At 31.3% G+C, this 6,619-nt stretch overlaps 1 long non-coding RNA gene across 1 annotated transcript; it reads left to right on the top strand.

The window, feature by feature from the left end:
- Nucleotides 1-2,182: 2,182 nt before the first annotated feature.
- On the top strand, nucleotides 2,183-2,986 carry LOC147941045 (uncharacterized). Its single transcript, XR_015560875.1, has 2 exons — nucleotides 2,183-2,443; nucleotides 2,669-2,986. It is a non-coding gene; the product is annotated as an uncharacterized LOC147941045 (long non-coding RNA).
- Nucleotides 2,987-6,619: the final 3,633 nt, after the last annotated feature.

The following is a 6,619-nucleotide window of genomic DNA, read 5'->3' as shown; positions in this document are numbered from 1 at the left end:
TCTCTGAAAAACCATTTGATTTGTTACATCTAGATATATGGGATCCGTTTTCAGTAGAGTCTATAGAAGGGTACAAATATTTTCTTACAATAGTTGATGATTGTACAAGAGTGACTTGGATATATTTGTTGAAATATAAAAGTGAAGTTACTCATGTTTTTTCTACGTTTATGAAGCTTATTGCAACTCAATTTAATACAAAGATAAAAGCAATTCGAACTGATAATGCTCCAGAATTAGCTTTCAAAGATCTTATAAAAGAGCATGGCATGTTTCATTTCTTCTTTTGAGCAACAGAACTCTGTAGTAGAAAGGAAACATCAACACTTGTTAAATGTGGCTAGAGCTTTACTCTTTCAATCAAATGTTCCTCTTGTTTATTGGAGTGATTGCATTACCACTGCTGCTTTTCTCATAAATAGAATACCATCTCCTTTACTTGATAATCTTTCTTTTTTTGAAAAACTAATGCATAAGAAACCGGATTATACAGCTCTGAAGTCATTTGGATGTCTTTGCTATGTAAGTACTTTGCAAAAAGATAGAACAAAATTTACACCAAGAGCACAATCTAGTGTCTTCTTAGGATATCAATTTGGCTACAAAGGTTACAAAGTTTTAGATCTAACTACGAATGTTATTTCCATCAGTCGCAATGTTGTTTTTCATGAGCATATCTTTCCATTTCTTGATTCAGAAAAACACACTAATGATCTGTTTTCCCATACCATTTTACCATATCCAATCCCTTTCGTTCCTGACATGCCATCTTCATCTGTTACATCAACTGGATTACCTGATGTTGTTGTTTCTGCACCTCATACTGCACAATCATCATCTTCATCTAATGCATTCCTACACAGCGAACTTGATGAGGAGATATATATGAGTTTACCTCAAGGCTACACTCCAGGTAACTCACAAGTCTTACCTCCGAATGTTGTATGCCGCCTTTGTAAGTCAATATACGGGTTAAAACAAGCTTCTAGGCAGTGAAATCGCTTGTTCACTTCAGTTTTGCTCGATGATGGTTTCTTACAATCTCAGGTAGATACGTCTTTATTTGTCAAGTTCATAGCAACTAGCTTTATAGCAGTCTTAGTGTATGTTGACGATATTGCTATTGCTAGTAATAATGCTGAGGATCTGGCTGCACTTAAAACTGTCTTGGCCAACGCTTTTAAAATCAAGGACTTAGGTCCCCTGCGATTTTTTCTTGGATTAGAGATTGCAAGAACGAGCAAGGGTATATTTGTATGTCAGAGAAAATATGCTTTGGACTTACTGGAGAACACTGGATTATTAGCATGTAAGTCGAGTATTGTTCCTATGGATCCGTATGTTCATCTTACTAGAGACACAGGAACTCTTCTGGATTCATCAAGACCTTACAGAGAGATCATTGGCCGTCTTCTCTACTTAATGATAACAAGACCTGACATAACATTTGTTGTACACCATCTCAGCCAGTTCCTACAATTCCCTACTGATGCTCATATGCAAGCTGCACATCGAATTCTCAGGTACATCAAGGGTAGTCCAGGTCAAGGCTTATTATACTCTGCATCTAATGAAACATGTGTGAATGCTTTTGCGGATGCAGATTGGGGAACTTGCACTGATACAAGGCGTTCGATTACTGGTTTTTGTGTTTACATTGGCAAGTCACTTATATCTTGGAAATCCAAGAAACAGCATGTTGCGAGCCATAGCAGTACAGAGTCTGAGTATAGAAGCATGGCTGAAGTCACTAGAGAGGTACTATGGATTCAGCAACTTCTTCGGGATTTCCGTGTTCCTGTTACTGCAGTTGCCAAGCTTTTCTGCGACAACAAGTCTGCTGTTTACATTGCCACAAATCAAATCTTTCACGAACGAACGAAGCACATCGAGATTGATTGTCACATTGTGCGTGATCAGATCAAGCTTGGGAACCTGAAGACATTACACATTGGTACGGAGAATCAACTTGTCGATATCCTGACTAAGCCGTTACAACCTCGGCAGTTTCATTCCTTGCTTAGTCGGATGGCTTTGCCAAACCTTTACAATCCTTCTCTGGATCCGGATTGAAAGGTTTGAGGGGGGGTGTATCAAGTATATACATATTAATATATCTAAGTTTATGATTAGATTAGCATATATTTGTATATATAGTTTACATTGTACACTAAACACAATTAATGAGAATAACTAACTTTTCTCTCTCTAGCTCAGCTCTCTCTTCTCACTCTCTCTCTTGTTCTTGCTCAAGTTCGAGTTCATCTTCTTCCTCTGTTCAATCCTGATACTTTATTTGAGATTACTTTCCAACGGTGAATGGACAACAAGGTTAGACTCAAGGAGTCAAGGTGAATGTCCGAAAGGATATGGTTAGCACCTTCTCGAGATAATTAGTATAAGAAAGAGTCCATGGCTATTGTTCATCCAATCTCAAATATGGGTATTAGTCATTGCTTATATTCCCATTTATATAAAAGAATGTTTCAAATTTTCGAAAAAGTTTTTTGCCGTATTCGAATGATGTTTCGCGTTTTGGTGTATATACGTTAATTTTTGTGCTAAGTTTTGCAACTGATTATTTTTATTTTTTTAGTATATGTCAGATTAAAGAAAGTAAACAAAAAAGTTTTAAAAAGAAAAAAGAATTGTTGTGTTGTGTATATAGGGGAAAAAAAAGATGGTGGCTAAAGAAATCATGAGGGTTTGATGCGAACACGTCACAGCAAGACCAAGTGGCCAACAACTTGTTCACAAAATCTGCACCTATCTACTTCAAACTGTACGGACTTGGGGTCCCTTTCAGGTGGACTGGGCCTCATACGAATCTCCCTTTGTTTTCTTTAGATGCTTTCTAATAATATTTTGGACAATGAAATCAAAGATAGAAAAATTATGGAATTTGATGTCATGCGGATGTCCACTAGATAAGATATGCTTCCTTTGAATTATAATTATTATAATCTGCTTAGATTATGAACTAAAAGTTCTGATCATTTTTGAACAGGGGTGCGCGTTGGGGGCTAATTGGAATATGCTTTATACTAATTTAAATACATTTAAGTTGGTGTTGTGACCGCTCCCTCATTTAATTTTATATGCCAATATAACAAAAGATTTCGCCGGTGATCTAAACTTGCATATGGATAACTTACTTTGCTAACGAACATGATATTTAATTTAGATAGTTAATTCTCAACGTCTGATTTCTTTGTATTCCTGTTTGCATTGATTTTTTTTAATCTTATGCGACTTTTTTTTTTTTTTTTTTTTGATTTATAACCAAACAAATTTTTAAGAATTATGAGTTCATGGAAGTGAAATTTAATTGATTTTTTGAGAAAGTTATATACTTTTATACTTGGGAAACCAAATAACAACGATCTTGTTTATTTATCCACGATAAATTTTCTAGGGACAAATTTGTTGAATCAGCAAAGCTATATAGTATTTGTCATCTTCTTAGCCCTTCTTGATGTTTAGGTTAAAGAGATTTCTATTACCGACCACCTTGCTTGTTTCTCTATAAGACTGCTCCTAGAAAAATCTCCCAGACCGGATGGTACATGACATTATTTTATCTACAGTTTTGACATATCATTAGAGTGATATATGGTGGTCTTTGCGAAATAGTATTTTAGGTAAAGATATTGAAGAACAGTTGAATATAGGAAGTATATATATATATGTATTTGACGACCAAAAAGAAAAGGAAGTATATATGTATTTTCTCTAAAATGAAAACGAAAAAGTGATTGTGAAAATTTCAGCCAACTTGTCTCCGTATGCATGGTGGTTTAGAAAATTATTTCAGAAATCTATGTTTAAAATTTACTAGGATACTATCAAAATTAATTTCGGAAAAAGTCAATACTTTTTGAGAATACCTATATTGGAATATATTTTGATTGCTCAAAAGATGTTTCATGGACTAAAACAATGCATGTCTATATAAGAATTTAAGACGGCGAAAACGTCTATAAGTGAATTCTATGGCAAATGGCATTTCGAAGACAACTTTACTAGATTTACGTATTCTTTGTTTTTTTTTTGGTAGGATAGATTCGTATTAATAAAGGATTAATAAGGACATCTCAGATAATATCTTGATTGCGTAATAGATATTTCATGGATTGACAAACAATGCATGTCTAAGAATTTATGGTGGTGGAAACGTATATGAATTTTATGGCTTTTTGAAGGCAACTTTATTAGAACTAGGTATTAATATAGAAAGAGTAATGCAAATGTATTTAGGTATTACAGAGAGTTAGTTTAGTTTAAGCCTTAAATTTTAAATTTTAAATTTAATTTGCCGAGATCTGAGTGAGATTCGATCCAAAATTAAACACAGTGACGTAATTCGGCTAGTGCGTTTTGATAATTATAAATATATACTATGATATTGTTAGTGTTGGTAGTCATAATAATGCTATCTTTACCCTAAACCAAGTAACCTTTATCAGATAGATAGATAGTGGACAATTATTTTATGAAATAATCCAGAGACCAGATCCTCGTAATAGCGTCAGAGAGTTCCTTGGTTCAACAAAGTACTTCAAACCACCTGATACTGAAGAGTGAAGACCATACTTATAAATATTTTATATTATCAGTTCTACACTTCTACTACATATACAATACAATATATTAATCTGGCTAAAGTAAATAATTTTTATTTTTTTCAAAAAGATTGGTAAGATATATGGATTTCCTTGTTTCTGCTATTTGAAAATAAGTATATGTTTAGTGGGTAGGTTTTATCTACATTAGATTTGGATCAATAAAGATAAAGCTTTTTCTTTCATTGAATTAAAAGTCGATTCAATCCAACTTTTTGCAGTTTGTATATATATATATATTACCGGCGATATGTATCAGTGAAGGTCAACCTCAAATACATGCTAGTTATCCCAAATGTTATATACGCTCTTGTATCCCAACTTTTGTTATATACGACGTCGTTTTATCACTAACGGAGAGATTAGATTAACGGCATAGTAACTTCTGTTAGTAGGTCAATTATCGGATTTAACGTCATGTCTTTTTTAGCTTGGTCAACGAAACTTCATGTTTAAAAAAACTAATCAACAAAAGTTGATATTTTAAATGGCCTACAACAAAGTTCATGGTTTAAATGGCCAAAATTTAAAAGTTCATGGTTTAAATGACATTTTTCCCGCATAAACATTACTGTTTTATTTTTAATTACACCTCTTGTCAAACTGATTGTAGCTAGAAAGAAGCACGGATGTTAGGGCTTATATGTACGTATTTGATATAGGTCCTTGTTGGTGTTAAAACTAAATGTACGTATACGTTTCTACGTAGAACATATAGACACCAACAATCTTTAAAATAAAGTGAACACCAACAATGAGAAACTTTATGTAAAATCTATATTTATATATTATGCAAATACATTTAATTAAACCGTGATTTTTTAAGGGCTTTTTTTGTGTTACACCTTGCTTTTTGCAAAATTTACTTACTCAAAATAACTTCGAGAGAGAGCACAAAACAAAATCATAAAATTCAATTTATGGGAACTTTTCTCTTTAATTTTATAATTTAGATCCCATATTTTATTTTTGAAATATATTATATAAAAATAAATTTGTGCATATATGTATATATATATCTGTATTTGTTGTAAATTATAGGTTAAAATTTTAGATGATAAATTATAAAACTCTATAAATATATTAAAATAGTTATATTATTTAATGCAAAATTATTAAGTGATTATCAATGGTATTTAACTTTAGGAGTGGAATTAAAGATGGAAAACAAAAACATTAAGGCCTTGGATGGCTTTGGATTTTAAAGCTGTTTTTTGGTTTAAAAATTTTCAAATATCAATTTCTAAGGCCAATAAAGATTATGCAAAAATTGGTTTTCTTAAATATTAGAGAATCCAGATTTGTTAGTTTTTGTCATTTTTTAAAGAAAAACCAAAATCTATGTTTTACTAGTTTTTCATTTTTAATCGTAACTTGAATTCTTTTTTTTTATTTTTCTAATTTTTAATAAAAAAATCTCAAAACTATAAACCAAAATCTAAAATCTAAAAAAACTAAAAACTAGAATTCAAAAACCACTTAAAAATTTGTAAACATTCATTTCCTAAACTGGTTACCGAACCTGAGATTCGATTTGGTTTTTCTTAATTCTAAATTAGTTTTTTATGATATTGAGACATAATAATAATAGAAAAATGTTTGGGTTCACTCCCTCTTAATTAACCAGTCAAAATACAACAAAACGCCATGTCATATCATATTTATAACATAAATCAAAATTAAAATAAAAAGACAAAAATTATGTAGTTTTTTTATTTAGGAAATTATATCGGTTTAGATTTATAAAGGAGAATTAGGGTTTAAATTTTATAATTGCAAAAAATATATGTTGATTTGGATTAATAAAATATTGATTAGGATTTAGATTTTACAATTAAACGAAATTATATGTCGGTTTGAGTTTATAAAAGAGTGGTTAGGATTTAAATTTTAAAATTAAATGAAATTATATGTCCGTTTGGATTTACAAAAGAGTGTTTAGGATTTAGATTTTACAACTAAACAAAATTATATGTCGGTTTGGGTTTATAAAAGAG

This window comes from Camelina sativa, chromosome 7 (assembly GCF_030686135.1).
Source record: "Camelina sativa cultivar CO46 ecotype springtype chromosome 7, ASM3068613v1".
In the NCBI taxonomy this organism is placed as follows: Eukaryota; Viridiplantae; Streptophyta; class Magnoliopsida; order Brassicales; family Brassicaceae; genus Camelina; species Camelina sativa.
Note: the sequence above shows the minus strand (reverse complement) of the source record. Positions and strands in the feature narration are given on the sequence as shown.